This window comes from Schistocerca americana, chromosome X, assembly GCF_021461395.2.
Source record: "Schistocerca americana isolate TAMUIC-IGC-003095 chromosome X, iqSchAmer2.1, whole genome shotgun sequence".
In the NCBI taxonomy this organism is placed as follows: Eukaryota; Metazoa; Arthropoda; class Insecta; order Orthoptera; family Acrididae; genus Schistocerca; species Schistocerca americana.
In genome coordinates, this window is record NC_060130.1 from 337,244,303 (window position 1) to 337,265,456 (window position 21,154).

Sequence of the window (21,154 nt, forward strand, 5' to 3'; positions counted from 1 at the left end):
TGAGGAACAGCAAAGGTCCTGTAACATTTCCTCGGGGAACGCCAGAAATCACTTCTGTTTTAGTCGATGACTTTCCGTCAATTACTACGAACTGTGACCTCTTTGACAGGAAGTCCCAAGTCCAGTCATATAACAGAGATGATATTCCATAAGCACGCAATTTCACTATAAGCCGCTTGTGTGGTACAGTGTCAAAAGCCTTCTGGAAATCCAGAAATACGGAATCGATCTGAAATCCCTTGTCGGTAGCACTCAGCACTTCATGTGAATAAAGAGCTAGTTTTCTTTCACAAGAACAATGTTTTCTAAATCCATGCTGACTGTGTGTCAATAGACCGTTTTCTTTGAGGTAATACAATGTATGTTCCAGAATCCTGCTACATATCGATGTTAATGATATGGGCCGGCAATTAAGTGGATTACTCCCACTACCTTTCTTGAATATTAGTGTGACCTGGGCTACTTTCCAGTCTTTGGGTACGGATCTTTCGTTGGGCGAACGGTTGTATATGATTATCAAATATGGAGCTAATGCATCAGCATACTCTGAACGGAACCTAATTGGTATACAGTCTGGACCAGAAGACTTGCTTTTATAAAATTATTTAAGTTGCTTCACTACTCCGAGGATGTTTACTTCTACGTTACTCATGTTGTCAGCTGTTCTTGATTCGAATTCTGTGAAGGCTTTTTGGAAGGCTGTGTTTAGTAACTCTGCTTTGGCAGCACTGTCTTCGATAGCATCTCCACTGCTATCGCGCAGAGGACGCATTGATTGCTTCTAGCCACTATCATACTTCACATACGACCAGAATCACTTTGGATTTTCTGCCACATTTCGATACAAAGTTTCGTTGTGGAAACTGTTATAAGCATATCGCGTTGAAGTACGCGCTAAATTTCGAACTTCTGTAAAAGATTGCCAACCTTGGGGATTTTGCGCCTGTTTAAATTTGGCATGTTTGTTTCGTTGTTTCTGCAACAGTGTTCTGACCCGTTTTGTGTACCGAGGAGGATCAGCTCTGTTGTTCGTTAATTTCTTTGGTACAAATCTCTCAACTGCTGCCGACACAATTTCTCAAAAAAAAAATGGTTCAAATGGCTCTGAGCACTATGGGACTTATCATCTATGGTCATCAGTCCCCTGGAACTTAGAACTACTTAAACCTAACTAACCTAAGGACATCACACAACACCCAGTCATCACGAGGCAGAGAAAATCCCTGACCCCACCGGGAATCGAACCCGGGAATCCTGGCGCGGGAAGCGAGAATGCTACCGCACGACCACGAGCTGCGGACCACAATTTCTCCGAATTCAAACCACATCTGGTCTACACCTATGTCATTAATTTGGAAGGAGTGGAGATTTTCTCTCAGGAAGACGTCAAGTGAATTTTTATCTACTTTTTTTTTTTGAATAGGTATATTTTTCGTTTACTTTTGGAGGATTTGGGGGTTACAATATTCAATATCGCTACGACAACCCTGTGTTCACTAATCACTGTATCCGTTTTTATGCTCGTTATTACCTCAGGATTATTTGTTACTAACAGTTCAAGTGTGTTTCTACAACCGTTTACTATTCGCGTTGGCTCATGTACTAACTGATCGAAATAATTTTGAGACTATGCGTTTAACACAATTTCGGATGATGTTTTATGCGTATCTCCGGAATTAAACATGTATTTTCGCCAACATATCGACAGGGAATTAAAGTCACCACCAACTATAATTGTATGAGTCGGGTACGTGTTTGAAATCAAACTCTAGTTTTCTTTTGAACCTTTCAGCAACTGTATCATTTGAATTTGGAGGTTGGTAAAAGGATCAAATTATTATTTTATTCCGGTTGCCAACAATGACGTCTACCCATACTAACCCACAGGAACTATCTTCTTTAATTTCGCGACAAGATAAACTACTTCTAACAGCAACAAACACACCACCGCCAACCGTGTTCAGACTATCCTATCGCAACACCGTTAGGTGCTTCGCAAATATTTCGGCTGAGCTTATCTCTGACTTTAGCCACCTTTCAGAGCCTATAACATTTGAGCATCAGTGCTTTCCATCAGCGCTTGGAGGTCTGGTACTTTCCCAACACCTAAATACCTAAAATACCTCCCAGTTCACGCCACACAGCCCCTGCTTCCGGTGTTGCCACCTCCTGCGTATAGTGGACACCTGAGGTATTCAGCGTAACCCGAGACCCAACCACCCTTTGGCGCAAGTCGAGGAACCTGCAGCCTACATGATCGAAAAACCGTCTGAGTCTACACGGTCGCAGAATCGTCTGAGACTCTGATTGAGACTCTCCACTCGGCTCAATACCAGAGGTCCGCAGTAGATCCTGTCGACTATGCTGCCAATGGCAAAGTCTGTTTTCATCTTGCAAGCAAGACTGGCAGCCTTTACCACTTCTGTTAGCCGCTCGAAACCAGAGAGAATCTCTTCTGATCCAAAGAGATACACATCATTGGTACCGACGTGAGCCACCACCGGCAGTTGGCTGCACCCTGTGCTCTTCATGGCATCCAAAAGGACCCGTTCCACATGTGGAATGACTCCACCCGATATGCACACAGGGTGCACATTGCTTTTCTTTCCCTTATTGTCAACCAAGCCCCTAAGGGGCACCATAACGCGTCTAACGTGGGAGCTCCCAACTATCAATAATTCCATCCTGTGTGACTGTCCGAATATTGCATGCTGAGAGGTTTCCTCTGAAACAGGACAGGCGACAGCATCTGGCTCTGCAACAGTGTCAGCCACAAACCTGTTTGTCAGACAAACTGGAGAGGAACTTTGAAACTTCCTGGCAGATTAAAACTGTGTGCCGGACCGAGACTCGAACTCGGGACCTTTGCCTTTCGCGGGCAAGTGCTCTACCAACTGAGCTACCCAAGCAGGACTCACGCTCCGTCCTCACAGCTTTACTTCTGCCAGTACCTCGTCTCCTACCTTCCAGACTTTACAGAAGCTCTTCAGCGAACCTTGCAGAACTAGAACTCCTGAAAGAAAGGATATTGCGGAGACATGGCTTAGCCACAGCCTGGGGAAAATTTCATTCTAGAAACTGGAGAGGCCTCGCGTTCGGCCACCTTGGTAGTCTTCCGCCACCTGCTACGCCCTGGGGCGACCTCCTACTCGACTACAGGTGATGGGTCAACCTCAGTGCGAGCAGTAACTGGGCTGTCCACCGGTGAGAACCGATCGGAGGACTCGGACGTGCTTGACGTCCGTTGGATCCCAAAGGCCGGCCCACAACGGTGGTGCCCATCAACTGCACCCTCAAGCTGTGTAACAAAAGCCGTCAAAGCCCGAAGCTGAGAGCGAAGTTTCACCAACTCGGCTCGCATCCGCACACAACAGTCGCAGTCCCTGTCCATACTAACGACCGTGGAAAACTAAACTATGCAGATAAACGGACTATCGGCAGGTGCTGCGCAACTCTACTGTAGACCCTGACGAAAACGCAGGAATTGTGTCTAATAAATTAGATTATCACGCAGAGATTCATAAACCTATCTACCGAAACACTCAGGTGAAACTAAGTAATTCGCCCCTCATTAGGAACTTGTAATAAGTCTCAAAATCGATTTACTTTCCGACGCAAACGAAAACGCTAGAACTATGGGTATTAGATATTAAATAAACACACAGAAACTCAAGAAACTAAACTATTAAAGTACACAGATGATACTATAAAATTCGTTCCTGCTTAGGAACTCGTAAAAGTCACAAACTCGGCTACATCCCTGTTTGACTCCTAAAGCCAAACAGATCGTCATCTAGCGCATCCTCAATTTTCTTTTCCATCCTTCTGTATATTATTCTTGTAATCAACTTGGATGCATGAGCTGTTAAGCTGATTGTGCGATAATTCTCGTACTTGTCAGCTCGTGCCGTCTTCGGAATTGTGTGGATGGTGCTTTTCCGAAAGTCAGAAGGTATGTCGCCAGACTCATACATTCTATACGCCAACGTCAATAGTCGTTTTGTTGCCACTTCTCCCAATGACTTTAGAAATTCTGATGGAATGTTATATATCCCTTCTGCATTATTTTCCTTAAGACCTCCAAAGCTCTTTTAAATTATGATTCTAATACTGGATCCCCTATCTCTTCCAGATCGCCTTCTGTTTCTTCTTCTATCACAACAGACAAATTTTCTCCCTCTTAGAGGCTTTCTATGTATTATTTTCACCTTTCTCCTCTTTCCTCTGCATTTAACAGTGGAATTCCCGTTGCATTCTTAACGTTACCACCCTTGCCTTTAATGCCACCGAAGGTTGGTTTGACTTCCATGTATGCTCTGTCCTTCCGACAGTCATTTCTTTTTCGATGTCATCACATTTTTTTCTGCAGTCATTTCTTCTTAGCTTCCCTGCACTTCGTATTTATTTCATTCCTAAGTGACTAGAATTTCTGTATTTCTGACATTCCCGGAACATTTTTGAACGTCCTCCTTTCATCTATCTTCTGTTATCCATGGTTTCTTCGCAGTTTCCTTCTTTGTACCTATGTTTTCATTCCCAACTTCTGTGATGGCCCTTTTCAGAGATATCCAATCATCTGCAACTGTAGTAGCTACCGAGCTATTCCTTATTGCTGTATCTACAGCCTTAGAGAACTTCAAGCTTATCTCGTCATTCCACAGTACTTCCGTATCCCACTTATTTGCATATTGATTCTGCCTGACTAATGTCTTAAACTTCAGCCGCCTCTTCATCGCTACTATATTGTGATCTCAGTCTATATTTGCTCCTGGGTACGCCTTACAATCCAGTATCTGATTTCGGAGCTGTGGCCGAGCGGTTCTAGGCGCTTCAGTCCGGAACCGCGCAGCTGCTACGGTCGCAGGCTCGAATCCTGCCTCGGGCATGGATGTGTGTGATGTCCTTAGGTTAGTTAGGTTTAATTAGTTGTAAGTCTAGGTGACTGATGACCTCAGATGTTAAGTCCCATAGTGCTTAGAGCCATTTGAACTATCTTACTTCGGAATCTCTGTCTGACCATTATGTAATCTAACTGATGTCTTCTCGTATCACCCGGCCTTTTCCAAGTATACCTCCTCTTGTGATTCTTGAACAGGGTATTCGCTATTACTAGCTGAAACTTTTTTACAGAACTCAATTAGTCTTTCTCCTCTCTCATTCCTTGTCTCCTGTAACTTTTTCGCTTACACATTCCCCTACAACTGCATTCCAGTCCCCCCATGATTAAAACACTTTCATCCCTCTTTACATACTGTATTAACCTTTCAATATCCTGATGCACTTTCTCTGTCTCTTCATCTTCAGCTTGCGACGTCGGCATGTATACCTGAACTATCGTTGTCGGTGATGGTTTGCTGTCGGTTCTAATAAGAACAACCCTGTCACTGAACTGTTAACAGTAACACACTCTCTGCCCTACCTTCCTGTTCATAACGAATCCTACTCCTGTTATGCCATTTTCTGCTGCTGTTGATATTATCCTATAATCATCTGGCCAGACATTCTTGTCTTCTTTCCACTTCACTTCACTGACCCCCTCTATATCTAAATTGAGCCTTTGCATTTCCCTTTCGAGATTTTCTAGTTTCCCTACCACGTTCAACCTTCTAAAATTCCACGCCCCGACTCATAGAACGTTATCCTTCCGTTCCTTATTCAATCTCTTTCTCACGGTAACGTCTTCCTTGGCAGTGCCCTCCCGGAGATCTGAATGGGGGACTATTCCGAAATCTTTTGACAATGGAGAGATCATCATGACACTTCTTCAATTACAGGCCACATGTCCTGTGGAAACACGTTACGTGTCTTTAATACGGTGGTTTGCATTGCTTTCTGCATCCTCACGTCGTTGATCATTGCTGATTCCTCCGCCTCTAGGGGCAGTTTCCCATCCTTAGGACAAGAGGGTGCCCTGAACCTCTGTCCGCTCCTCCGCCCTCTTTGACAAGGCCGTTGGCAGAAAGAGGGTGACTTCTTATGCAGGAAGTCTTCGGCCGCAGTAGGGAATTCAATATTCCGAGACTCACCGTGTCAAAAGTGTAATGAGAATAATCAATTTCAGGCATTAGCTCTCACCACGGATAACACAGTGGCCAACGACCTTCGCTTAGCGACCGACAGCAACGGCATTTGCGTAGAGTTGACAGTGCTAAGAGACAAGCGGAACTGCGTGAAATAACCTCAGAAATCATTGTGGGACATCCGGCGAACGTATCCGTTACGACATTGCTGCAAAATTTGATGTTAATGGGTTACGCCAGCAGACCACCGACTCGTGTGTCTTTGTTAACAGCACGACATAATCTGCAATGCCTCTCCTGAGCTCGGGACCACATCGGTTGGGTCCTAGACGACTGGAGAACCGTGATGTGGTCAGATGCGTCCCGATTTCAGTTGGTAAGAGCTGATGGTAAGATTCGAGTTTGGCGTAGACCCCACGCTAAGCCATGGACCCAAGTTGTCAACATGGCATTGTGAAAGGTGATGGTGGCTCCATATTTGTGTGGGCTGTGGTAACGAGGAACGGACTGGGTCTTATGGTCCAACTGAACCGATCATTCACTGAAAATAATTATGTTCGGCTATATGAAGACCATTTGTAGCCATTCAACGATGGAATTTTTATAGATGACAGTGCGCCATATCACCGGGCAACAATTGTTCACAGATAGTTTGAGAAATATTATGAACTATTCGAAAGAAGGATTTTGTCGCCTAGATCACCCGACATGAAACGTATTGAACATTTTTGGGACATAACCGAGAGGTCAGTTCGTGCACAAAATTCTGCACCGACAAACTTCCGCAATTATGGTTGACTATAGAGACAGCATGGCTCAGTATTTCTGCAGGGGACTTCTAACGATTTCTTGAGTCCATGCTACGTCGAGTTGCTGCTCTACATCGTGCAAAAGAAGGTCCTACACGATATTGGGAGGTATGCCATGACTTTCTTAACCTCAGTATTCGTTGGCGAATTGTGACATGTACACTATACAGGGTGTTTCAGAAGTGATGGTTAATATTCAGGGATCTTATAGGAATGATCATTCGAAACGAAAAAGTCAATAAATAGTGGGCTCTTAAACATGTACATTCAGTTCCACATGAAAGTGTACGCTGTTATCTGTATGAAATAAAAGACAATATTATAAATATATGTTTACATGGAAATACATGATATTACTAATGTCAATGACCTAATAGTTAATCCAATCGTCGCCATTATCGATTATAGCTTGTACCTTAGCCCTCCCTCCGGTAAATCATCCATGTTTCCTGTTGGATCTTTCCACATGTCGCTTATAGTGTGCCTAAGGGATGTAGTGTTCTCGGAATGCTATACAACAATTCAAGCAAATAACATTAGCAGTTTTACTTCCATAAAGCAAATTGACAATTCTTAACACTGGAGTTACATTGGTGTCGCAAGTGACATGCAAAACAATAATAGTCTTCGCTATAGACAAAGTCCAAGTAAGCACTTGATACGGATCACTACAATCTGTTCTGCGAGCGCCTTTCTACAACCGTCCACTAACGTCCGTATTCGGAGCCGATCTGAGCGGCCGATGCCGGCAAGAGCGTCGCTTGTATTCACTTCTTGCAGATGTCGCTCCTGGCACCGGCCGCGGTGGCCAATCTGCTCTAGGCGCTTCAGTCCGGAACCACGCGGCTGCTACGGTCGCAAGTTCGAATCCTGCCTCGGGCAGGCTTTAGGTTGGTTAGGTTTCAGTAGTTATAAGTTTAGGGCCTCAGCTATTAAGTCCCATAGTGCTTAGAACCATATGAACCATTTTTTTCGCTCCTGGCGCGGCGCAGTCCTTGTCAGCGGGCTATTGGCTGACGTTTCCTCACCCCCTCCTCTGGTCTTGCGTTCTCCCTCTTCGTACCGGCGCTTGTGGTTACGTCAGAACATTTCCAACCTCTAAATATCGTTTGATCCACTTCACAACGAATATCTTTGACTTTCTAAGAAGTATAGCACCGTCTCCATATGAAAGCGTAGATCCCATTGGATAATTTACAAGGAACACTGCCTCGTGATGCTTCAGATATTTTGCACTCATTTTAAACTGCAATTTCTCCAGAACACAAACTGATCTTCCGCGAGCTCGACTTCTATATATGTTTCCATTTTTCTGTAAATTATTCTTGCCAACATTTTGTAATCATCACATATTAAAATGTTTGTAATTATGGCGCAATTCTTCCCATATGAATATTGTGATATATCCGGATGACGGCTTTCAAACATGGTAACTGAGGATAATAACTCCATCCGAACAGACCTCGGAAGTCCCAACGGTTCCGACCAACCGCCGTGTCATCCTCAGCCAACAGGCGTCCCTGGAGGCGGATATGGAGGGACATGTGGTCAGCACACCGCTCTCCTGGCCGTTGTCAATTTTCGTGACCGAAGCCGCTACTCAGCAATTAAGAAGCTTCTCAATTGACCTCACAAAGACTAAGTACACGCCGCTTCCAACAGCCCTCGGCAGACCCGGACGGCCACCCATCGAAGTACTAGTCAAGCCCGACAGCGCTTGACTTCGGTGATCTGACGAGAAACGGTGTCACCACTGCGGTAAAGCCGTTGGAAATAACTGAGAATAAGTAGTCGAAAAGCTAAACGACATCTATTGAAAGAAAATGTGAATTTGTCGTTCACTGAAACCAGAAGGAAACAGTTGTAAGCATTACTGCGTGGGAGGCCTACATAAAAACTCTCCTCCTCTTAATTTGTTGTGTAGGTTTCAATGGCGGTCGAGAAGTATAGTCCTACCTACAGTTTGTACTATTTGCCTAGTTAATGAAATGGGTATAAAACTCAGCTGGAAACTCCTGCAGTTACTTTGCACTCCCCAGGTGGGTGAGCACCTATCAAATTAATTTTGTTGTTGTGGTCTTCAGTCCAGAGAGTAGTTTGATGCAGCTCTCCATGCTACTCTATCCTGTGCAAGGTTCTTCATCTCATAGTATCTACTGCAACCTACATCCCTCTGAATCTGTTTAGTGTGTTCATCTCTTGGTCTCCCTCTACGATTTTTACCCTCCACGCTGCCCTCCAATACTAAATTGGTGATCCATTGATGCCTCAGAATATGCCCTACGAACCGATCTCTTCTTCTAGACAAAGTTGTGCCACAAATTTCACTTCTCCCCAGTTCTATTCAATACCTCCTCATTAGTTATGTGATCTACCCATCTAATCATCACCATTCTTCTGTAACACCACATTTCGAAAGCTTCTATTCTCCTTTTGTCTAAACTATTTATCGTCCACGTTTCACTTCCATACATGGCTACACTCCATACAAATACTTTCAGAAACGACTTCCTAACACTTAAATCTATACTCGATGTAGTAAATTTCTCTTCTTCAGAAACGCTTTCCTTGCCATTGCCAGTCTACATTTTATATCCTCTATACATCGACCATCACCAGTTATTTTGCTACCCAAATAGTAAAACTCGTTTACTACTTTAAGCGTCTCATTTCCTAATCTAATTCCCGCAGCAGCATCACCCTATTTAATTCGACTACATTCCAATATCCTCGTTTTATGGATGGATTATGCTTACTCTCCACTACACGGGACTCTTAGAGCCACTCCAGCAGTCTGAATACGGAGACTATTGTAGATTGGAACTGAGAAATTTGCAGGGAAAGTTGGGCAACGCTATGATTTTCCACTTACTTCCGGGTGTGTGCTAAACCATCCCTCTGTATTCACTTCATCCTTTCTTTTCAGGTTGATGAAATATTCTGAATGATTCCACAAAGACGTGACACTGAGTAATGAAAATTCGTAGTTTGAACCCAGTATTGATGTTCGGCGCCTATGTCACGACTGTTCTCTTCTTCCACGTTCCGATCAGTCTACCTCTGGCACCACGGAAGTAATGCGGGAAGGCAAGCTGCAGTAGCTTCTTGTTGGATTAGAGGTAACGCGCTCGACCTCTCATGGGGCAGAGGCTTGAGACGTCGCTTTGTGTCCTACTGGGAAACACTGCAGTTTTCAAGACATTTTCTTCCTATTTTTTATTCGATTTACAAATGCCCCGAAAGAAATTCAGTAAAGAAATGGTAACAGAAGACCATAATTAAAGATCTGCATCATACGCCATCCTACATCCTCGTTTCAATACCTTGCGTAAGTAAGCGTGCGGGTCTCCTTACTTCACAAGAAAGGATATGGAAGGACTTAAAGGAATGATTAATGACAATGACTTTTTTTGTTCATCATTTAAGGAAACATTATCCCAGACAAAAGTTATGGAAGCTGTAATCACTCTGTTTTCAGTAACCGTGGACACCACGAGATCTCGAAGAGGATACCATACCAGCAGAGGGTTCGAAACGTTGATCGTATAGATGAAATTTGACATGACTTAACAAACCAGAGGATTTTTACCTTCAATAAACACACTGACTAACAACTGTCTGTGATAAATGTGCAGGTGAAAAAAATGGTTCAAATGGCTCTGAGCACTATGGGACTCAACTGCTGAGGTCATTAGTCCCCTAGAACTTAGAACTAGTTAAACCTAACTAACCTAAGGACATCACAAACATCCACGCCCGAGGCAGGATTCGAACCTGCGACCGTAGCGGTCTTGCGGTTCCAGACTGCAGCGCCTTTAACCGCACGGCCACTTCGGCCGGCGTGCAGGTGAAAAATGTATGTAAAGCAGAACTGTACGATTGTCTATACCCTTATTTTTGCATCTACATCTAACGAGATACATTTTCCTTCTGTTACTGTGTGAAGTGAATAATTTGTTTATCATGTTTCCTTATAGTTCTATTTCCACTACCATGTTTTCACATTATGGCGAGAGTTCCAATGTGCTGCCTGCACATGACACCTGATGCGCATATCAAAAATGCGCAGTATATTATTGCTACCTGACGTTTGGGTAAGCTGGTTTTGCAGTTACTTTCTCTTTATGTTATGGGAGCCATCACGGCGACAAATGATACTTATTGCATTGGACACAACTAGTACAAATGTGAAGATGGCTTTAGAGGCCGGAAACGGTTATGCCCACATGGATCATTTCCCAACAGCGATGAAATCAAATAGTTAACTTTTTCTTTCATTCCACATACTTTCGTCGTAAGCTAATTTGATAAGTGCATTTCACTTACATTTTCTGGTACATTTTAACTATGGTGGTGGATTACATGCAACAAAGATTCTCACGTCGTATCTACACGAACAGTTGTTACATGCCTAACTTTGCCTGCCCTTTGTCAAAGCTTTATGACGCATGCCTTAGCAGTTATTAGGTTCTCACACCCTCCCACACTCGAAATCTCCCAAAAATCATCTCTATAAAATCCAGTAGAATCTCTCTTGCGTCACTTTCATTCGGCTTATGGTCATCTAACTTCGTTCATGCAACACAAAGTTAGATAATCTGTCTGTATTTCCGTCAAAGACGCACTGCGGCACTTTCACTCGGCATATCATACTCTTTTTCCATGGAAACTCGCACTGTAGCTATGAATAGTATTTTACTAGCCAAAACGAGAGCAGTAGCATACGCTGTTGCTGTTGCTGTAGCTGCGACACGCAGTGATCACCTCGATGCCGGTGACCGTAGTCGGTGCCTGCGACCATAGCGTTGGGACGCGGGGTCACGAGCATGAAGGCGTTCGGAAGTGAACACCCAGGCTGGACCTCTGTCGCAAAAATATTATTGCGCTAGCTTGCCATTTGTGGCGTGCTATTGTGTGAAATTGTGATTTTTTTCTTACGCTAGACATATAATTTTAGTACACAGGCGAAATGCAGCATTACGAGGGAACTAAAACGCGCATATTAGCGCCGACTACCGTAGGACCACTAGCAGACACGACATCGGCGGCTCTAATACACGACAACATTTCCTCTAGCAACTTCCGCATCTAACACCGTGTGATGTTTGCCACTTACGGACTGCTTATGTCTTAACCACGGTGGAAATTGCCCGGCGAAATGATGATTATGTCAAATACGGCACTGTTTCGAAAGCTATCGAACTGGCATACTTTAGAAGTGCAATTTAGACTTTAATAGTGATTCATGTTATTTCTCCACGGCTGTTGTATGTAATTTAAAAAAGTGTGCCATTACCGTCAATATGATACAACGCAGTAACATCGCTGTCGGCGAGTGCTAGAATCATGTAATGGTATAAGCGGTAATTTATAATCTGTAGGTAATGGGTTCGAGTCCTGCTATTTCTGCAAATTCTAATTCGTTGAATGAATTTTTAGTTTATGAGAACTACGTCCATTCTTTCCTCGAAATATTGACAGTATACATTTGTATGTAACTTCCAATGCTCGCTTTAAGAAGGCAAGGACGAATTGTCTCAACCAATTTACATCATATAAATACGTTTCCTTTTGAATATGACTTCCACCTTCTACTGATAATTACTTTGGATTTTTAGCAGTTCTGTACTCTTAAGTGTTAAACACGATTTCAGTGATACATTCGTACAGCTACAGATACACAAATTGTGATACTTCTTAGGCTAAATACTTACTCAGTCCTATCAGACGGAAAGACCGACCTGAGTCATACTGTGTGGACTTTGTTTTCGAACCTCTTCCTATCTTGTCAATGAACTTTTCTTATTCAGGAATTGTATGATCGTTGTTCCTTAAGACGTTTTATAAGAAAATAAATACCTTCACCTACACCGAACGTTAAAAGAAATCTTTTTAACAGTACTAACCAGCTTATTGCAAATTGGTTACTGGCATGTCCCTTGCAGATGGGGATTTAACTGTCTAACAGAGAAATCTCGTAGAAGGGAAGGAGGAAAGAAAAGAAACCTCCCACTTTGAGAGAATATGTGATTTTGTTTCAGTGAGTCCAATATGAAGAGAACGAATAATAAAGTCGGAAGCACGAGCACACTCTTGTGTCAGTTGTAAAAATCTGCAGTCCGCAAGCATTTCACATCAAATTGCTGTTACCGTGTAGCTGTAGAGCCCAGTAAGCCAACTACGTATTGTTAGGTGAGAAAGAGCACTGTAGACAGACTTCGCCAAATCTGACTGAATAGTAATTGTACGGTCGCTGAGTCGCATGTTACGTTTCCCAATGGTATTTTATTATTCTGTATTATTGAAGCTGGTACTAAATTTCAGTTTATTGAAACGATAGCACTTGATCTTTTATTGTATTTTCTTCCTTATACTACTTGAAATAGGAAACTTTGAGCAAGTCATCTGGAAACAATGACCAAGACATTTAATGGAAGACAGTAACATGCTCTGGGTTTTCAACTGGCATTGATATTAAGTTTTAGCGTTTTACACGCGTCCTTGCTACTATGTTGGAAGTAAATAAGGTAATGCAGTACCTTTTCTGTTGTCAAGTAACGTCTTCACCAAATGATTTTGGTATATCTCGAAATAAGAAAGTTTTGAAGGGGTTAAAATTTCCAAATGGCTTCTAATCGAGACTATGATGGCGAGAAGCGTCTTCTAACCCGGCTCACATGAGATTTGAAGAATAATAGGCATGTAAGAAGATTGCTGATAATTAACCAGTTAATACAGATCGAGTTTCTCTTTACGAGTCTTATTTATAAGATATTTTTAATCATAGTGTCAGAAATTAAGTGCGGATAATCTCTTTTTAATCATAGTGTCAGAAAGTAACTGTAACCGATTTGCAATTAAAACGGCATATACACTGGTTTTAGCGGTTATATCAGTACAGTAAAAATACCATTGAATTTTGGGTTTTGTGGAGGTATTGATCGTATCGAAAATAAACATTACCTGACAAAGGCAGCTGTTGAATGTAGATGCGGTCGAACCAACTTGAAACAGATCCAGAAATTGAATGTACTGGACAATCTGTACTACACTTCCGAGACTCAGAACGCTTCAACAGTGTCGCGCATCTTCAATTACAACTCAAATTATAAGTGTTACATACATGTTCTGGTGGACTGGCTGAAATCTGATTGTGGCAAGGAATAGGCTCGATTCCCACATCAGGCACCCACTTTTAACGCGTACGATCCGATCTTCTTCCTCTCTGGTAAGACAGGACGACATGTCGCACCTTAATTCAGAATCCGTATTAAACATGATATCCATTCGCTACCGGATGGCGCAAAGCTAATTTAGGTTGGGGCATACAGTGGTGGAAGTCGTGGCAAGCAGAATCTCTGTCGTCAGTAACCTTCCTTACACCAGAAATTTTATTTTATGAACCAACTAATCGTGTACGGACTCTTATTTGACCTGAAATTGAGACGTTGAATATTTTTGTGTTGGACTACAATTCTAACTCATATCTCCCAGTTCCCGTTATTTGGCTCTCTCAGGACGACACAGCTCCATCGTTTCGTTCTTTTCCCAAAGATCGCAAACTCCTCTAGGTTTCCACGAAAGGATGTATCAGGATTCGAAACTTGGTCCAGCACAGAAGCATTCGTCATTTCATTCAAAGCCTTAACATGTACAAACAGAACTACCATTGATAAATAAATTTTATGTCTAACGCCTCTTCGTGTATTGTCACCAATCACGATAGACGCTGGTTTCAACTCCCATGTAGAGAGTGAATTTTTCATCACGTCATTTCAGATTAAAAGTTTTCATCACCTGATTTCAAATTCCAACACTCCACTTCCAGTTTCTGGTGAAACACAGTTACATGGAAACGGCTTTCCGTTTGTAGTTGCCGCGCGGGATTAGCCGAGCGGTCTCAGGCGCTGCAGTCATGGCCTGTGCGGCTGGTCCCGGCGGAGGTTCGAGTCCTCCCTCGGGCATGGGTGTGTGTGTTTGTCCTTAGGATAATTTAGGTTAAGTAGTGTGTAAGCTTAGGGACTGATGACCTTAGCAGTTAAGTCCCATAAGATTTCACACACACACCGTTTGTAGTTAGCAACGAAAATATGTGCTGGTTTCGACTCCCAGTCAACAGAGATTTTCGAATAAAATCTTTATGACTTCAAGCAAGCCAGTCCTGGAAAATAACACGACCTCGTGGGCATATGTGCGGAGTTGGACTCCCAGTCAGCACAAAACCTTTCGTAGCGCTCTTTTTAGTTAGACATGAGCACATGTCGCTGCTGTGGAACAAACAGTCGAGATTCATGGTCAGAAAACAAAGGCGGAACGTGACGAGTTCGAATTCCAGTCAGATAAAAAAAATTTTACCATGAGGTTCCATAGAGCGCTTGAAGCTACTAACTACCTTTTTTTTAACTGGTTACTTCAATAACCACTTTATACAAAACCATCCGCCGCAGGAACGACAATTAGCAAGGCGACGCCTCCGCTCTGGGTCGTATACAAGGTAGGTTCCCTTCGGAGTATGCTGACTAAATAGCTGCACAGTTAGCAATCAAATACAACCGTTCGCTTGTCGAATGATCCGTGCCTAACGACTGAAAAGTTGCGCAAGTCACACAAATGTTGAAGAAAGGATATAGGAGTAATTCGTTCAATTACAGACCCATAACACCGACATCGATTTCCAGTAGGTAAATATACTGTGTTCGAATTTTATGAATTACTTCGAAGAATACGATTTCTTGACAAATAGTCAACATGGAATCAGAACATATCGTTCTTGTAAAACACAACTACTTCTTTATTCTCAGGAGGTAATGAGTGCTATGGACAGGGAACGCCAACTTCATGCCATATTTTTAGATTCCCAGACAGCTTTTGACACCGTTCCTCACAAGCGACATCTGATCGAATTGCGTGCCTGCGAACTATCATCTCAGTTGTCTGAATGGATTCGTGATTTCCTGTCAGAAAGATTACGGTTCGTAGTAACTGACGGACAGTCGTTGAGTAAAGCAGAAATAATATTTGGCGTTCTCAAGGAAGGCTTATAGTTCCTCTGCTGTTCCTGGTCTATATGAACGATGTAGGAGACGTTCTGAGCAGCTTCCTAGACAGTTTGCAGATGATGTCGTCGTTTACCGTATTGTAAAGTCGTTATATGGTCAAACTCAACTGCAAAATTATTAGACAATATATCTGTACGGTGCGAAAAGTGGTAGTTGAATACAAATCATGAAAAATTTGAATTCATGCAAATGAGTACTAAGAGTAATCCTCTAAATTTCGATTACACGACAAACCACACTAATCTAAACGTTGTGAATTCAGTTCAGTAACTAGGAATTACAATTTTGAACATCTTAAATTGGAATGATCACATAAATAATGTTGTGGGGGAAAGCGGACCAAAGACTGCGATTTATTGCCGAAATTCAACAGATCTACTAAAGATACTGCCTGCAGTACACTTGTCCGTCGTCTTACGGAGTATTTCTGCGCGGTTTGGTATTCCGCTTCAGATAGAATTGACGAAGGACTTCGAAAAAGTTCGCATAAGGGCAGCTCGTTTTGTATCATTGCGAAATAGGGCAGAGAATGCCACGGATGTCATACGTGAATTGGGATGCAATAATTAAAACAACGGCAATTTTCGTTGCGGCAGTATCTTCTTAGAGAGAAATAATCATCTTAATAGATTAACAGAAATCAGAGGTCGGATACCCGTGAGATCTTCGAGGGTGGAATGGTAGAGATTTATCTTGAAAGTGGTTCGATAAACCCTCTTCCACACACTTAACAGTCAACTGGAGAGTAATCACGTGGATGTAGATGTAGAAGTAGAAAACATTTTCGACAGCAATAATTTTTCGAATTCTCATAGAAATTTAAGAACGAAATATTGTCTCGAATTCTCTTTTTCGTATAAATATTTAATTTTGAGTGAGGGTCGCAGAATGATGTATGTGACAAAGGTTTCTTCAGATTCAAATGAGTATGGTAATACTTTAGATGTGTTGCTTATATTAAGCTTACAAGCGTTAAGGACTGTCTCGTCTTTAATAACACGTTTCCTAATGTTTGGAATATTGTCGTAGTAATTTACGTCTTGATTGATTCCCATACAGTGGCAATTTCTCAGCTAGCCGCTTGTGGTACGGAAACCATTTTGTACAGTCAAACGAATGTACCCCAAACAGATTAGAGAACCTGCAAGAAAGCAACGCTATATAGTCTGCATGAAAATCAGGCGAACGCAGATCAGATCGTTCAGATACTTTTGAGCATGATACTATCTTTCTGCAATCCTGATAGACACTTATATACTCGCGCCACAGTACTTTTGATCCATGCTAGAGGAACCAAAACGCAATATCGCTGCCTACTCATAACATGAAGAACGGAATGGTACTACACTTACACATTTGAAGGGTAACAACACCAGAAAAATTCACACTGATTTGCCGGGAGTGTACGACTGCAACACACCACCGTATGTTACAGAGTTTGGGTGGCGTAGATACCTCCAGTTTGGTTAAACAAATCTAAATGACGAAGAACGACATGGCACACCACAGCTCTGTGAAGAACCGGGAATCAGCCTTTGTGCTGGAAGACAGGTGTACCACAATCGAGGAGACAGTGGAAAAATATTAAATCAGTCATCAGTCAGAATTCAACATCTTGTACGGCGTTTTAAACACTGCAATGGTCACCGACAACTAAGTACCCCAAGTGCTCACACATACTCAAAAACCCCGCCGAACGGGGGCAAAGGTTGCAACTGTGTCACGTCAATCAAGATGCCTTATTTAGTCGCCTAATCACCATGGAGTGGACATGTACCTTCTGTATCATTATGACACAGAGACAAAAGAGCAAGGCCAGCAGTGGAAATGCGAGCGTTCATCACAGCCGAAAACACGTGAAGACACATCTATCGTCGGCTAATATTATGCTCAATGCTTTTTGGGACAACTGTGGTGTCGTGCTAAGAGATTACGGTGCTAAGGGGGAACTGTCACAGTAGCATACTACCGTAATATTCTAACTAGTTTATGAAGCTGCCAAGAAGAAGCGTCACTGGAAGATAAGAGTTCCGTGCGGATGCTTTGCTACGTGTAAAGGTCCCAGCTCGTTTTGCAGAGGACACAGATGCACCTGCCGCTTCTGTGGCGCATTAAATTTTGTCTCACTCCCCCGTATTCTCGTGACACAGCATCTAATGACTTCTTCCTCTGTCCTTCGGTGAAGGAACTATTACGTCGCAGGCATTGCTAGAATAACGGAGAGGCAATTTTCAACGTGGAATTTCTTCCTGAACATTGAAAATGCAGATTTCTACAGCCATGTTCTCCGGTAAGTAATCCATCCGCGGGAAAAATGTTTCGCACTGGAGGCTGAATATACACTGCCGGAAAAAAAAATCTGTACACGCTTTTAGATGTTCGCAATTAACTCAAGATTTATTGTTGCGTGAATGCATATGGAGTACGTGATATGTTTACATTTACAGACAAATGGTTCAAATGGCTCTGAGCACTATGAGACTTAACATCTATGGTCATCAGTCCCCTAGAACTTAGAACTACTTAAACCTAACTAACCTAAGGACATCACGCAACATCCAGTCATCACGAGGCGGAGAAATTACATTTACAGACCAAAAGCACAATCAGCTATGATGTACCAGGTATCGACACGAAAAACAATATTGGTAAGTGGTGTACCCTCCACGGGCAGCAATGTAGGTGCGGACTGTGGGCACCAGATGATCGTATAGATAGTGACTACTGTCCAAGGATATGTTGTCCCATGTCTGTTCGACCTGTTCACGTAGTTCTGTAAGAGCTGTTGTTGACTAGCCGCACGAGTCACTTCTCGTCTCCTCATATCCTACACGTGATCGATCGCAGACAAGTTCGAGATCGTGCTGGTCAGGGGAGTATCTGCACGTCTTGCAGAGCATGTTGAGTTTCAGTGGCAGTGTGTGGATGAGCATTATCCTGCTGGAACAACACACCATCTTCCTTTTGCCAGAACGGTGAAGGAACGGGTCTAACAACATTCTGCATGTACCGACTGCGCCGGCAGGGGTGGCCGAGTGGTTCTAGGCGCTACAGTCTGGAACCGCGTGACCGCTACGGTCGCAGGTTCGAATCCAGCCTTGGGCATGGGTGTGTGTAATGTCCTTAGGTTAGTTAGGTTTAAGTAGTTCTAAGTTCTAGGGGACTGATGACCTCAGAAGTTAAGTCTCATAGTGCTCAGAGCCATTTGAACCATTTGTACCGACTGCTGGTTAGCATCCCCTCCAGAAATACCAAAAGTGAACGAGAGCTGTAGCTTATCGCACCCCAGTCCATAAGGCCCGTGGAGGGTCAGAGTGTCTTCGAAAAATGGACTTTACGAAACTCCGCTCACCAGGTCTACGTCGTACGCACAAACGACCATCACTTGCGTGCAGGAACAATCTGCTTTCATGGCTGAAGACCATGGAGCGAAATTCCAACTTCCAAGTAATGCTATGACGGCAACAGTCGAGCCGTGCACATGAATGGATCGGGCTACAGGTGTGATTGCATATATCCCCACTGTTTGTAACCGGTCGTGACAGTTCATGTTGACATGTCTAGACTCAGAAGCCCTCTTATCTGTGCTGTAGTAGTTGTACGATCTGCCATTGCTGACCTTAAAATACGATTATCTTGGCGGGCGTCTGTACTGCATGGTCGTCCAGAATCATGTCTACGGGTGTGAGAATGTTCACGTGACCACTGATACCAGCATCGTTGCACAATTGACGCAGCAGATCCAACTTGTGTGGCAATTCTCCGAAAGGAGCATCTCACCACTCGGAAGACCACAGTTTGACCCCTTTCAAACTCTCTCAGATGGCTGTAGGAAGCACATGTGCCTTTCCGTAACATGGTTGCCTGTTTGCTTCACTTGTTTGCACCTCACTGACCCTCCTGGCTGTGAGGATTCCCTATTATAATATAGACACAGGTGGCACTCTGGTAGCTATGCCACTACGCTATCTGTTGGCTGAGAATGCTCAAATCGTTACAAGTGCAATTACTATACCCCAGGTGGCGTATGCCGTAATCGGATCAAAATCTACGTCCTCTTTCCACGTGTACTAATTCCTTTCCCGGCAGTGTATATAGTAGAAGTAAGAGCATCATCACATTTCATGGTGGTAAGTTATATCTGTAATGTCTCTTATATGTGCTAAATATTTATTTTGTGAACGTAAAGAAATTAAGTACTTACATTTGCATCTCAATGCGTCGGGAGTCAATTGTCCACGTGGACTGTAGGGTAATGATGAGCTGTGAAGAAGTTGATGGCTCCTGAGCCGGCGCTACCACTGCTGGTGTGGGAGGCGTGGGTGGTGGAGGTGGACGTGGCAGAATCGGCGGCAGTGGCCTTCTCCGTGGCAGCGCAGTCGGCTGCTGCAGCACGATCGCTACTGGCAGCGCCTGCAGCACAAAACCCACTACCTGCTGCAACGTATAATCCCAAATCTAACAAAGTATGCGAGTCGGTGTTGGTGTCATTCAAGCCTGCTCAGACTTCACACATCTACGAACTGTGACAAAGCAACGTGGCCCAATTCGTACTATTTTCCAATCGATTCACAATTGTGGGTATACCATAAAATACAACTAAATTTTACAACGTCCATATTGTAGAGAAATGGAACACAGAATTTTTTAGAGAACAGAACAATTTTCTCCACCAAATCGTGTAACGTCGGAAAGGAATTTTTTTCCCTAGAAAAAGTAATATGACTTTATATATGTATACGAGAACAACCAGAGGGACCACGAGCACACATTTCACTGAAAATTTCCTCGTTCAGAAACTGACTAGTAAAGCATAATAAATGTTGTAGTACATTGGCTACATGAATAGCCAATAGCAGACAAAATGGTTTTCACTTCTGGATAATGCATTGAAGTTATGGACCCGAACATAAAAAAAAAAATATGTTCCTATATTCACGAGGTGATACAAAGCAGATTCTCTGATGTGAGAGAGCGTTTACGTTCTATTCGATACACTCAACCCAACGGAGAGATTTTGGGCAACAAAGAAACTCTGTCGTTTATACTTCGCCAATCGAAATTGTTTTCAAAACAATGATCACAAAAGTCTTGGCGCTGGTGAATAGGGGCTCAAATTTGGCAAAGAAATAATGAATGTCAATTTTAGAAACGGTTCATATTGATTGTATATTGTTGTCTGTATCAAATAGACTGCAGACGAAAAATTAAAACTTTGGAAAAAAGAAATTCACCATTAACATAATCTAAGCACATCCCGTCACAT

General features: G+C 43.0%; 1 pseudogene; it reads right to left on the reverse strand.

Moving 5' to 3' along the window:
• Positions 1-8,482: 8,482 nt before the first annotated feature.
• LOC124557555 lies at positions 8,483-8,601 on the reverse strand (annotated as a pseudogene).
• Between the last annotated feature and the right edge of the window lie 12,553 nt (positions 8,602-21,154).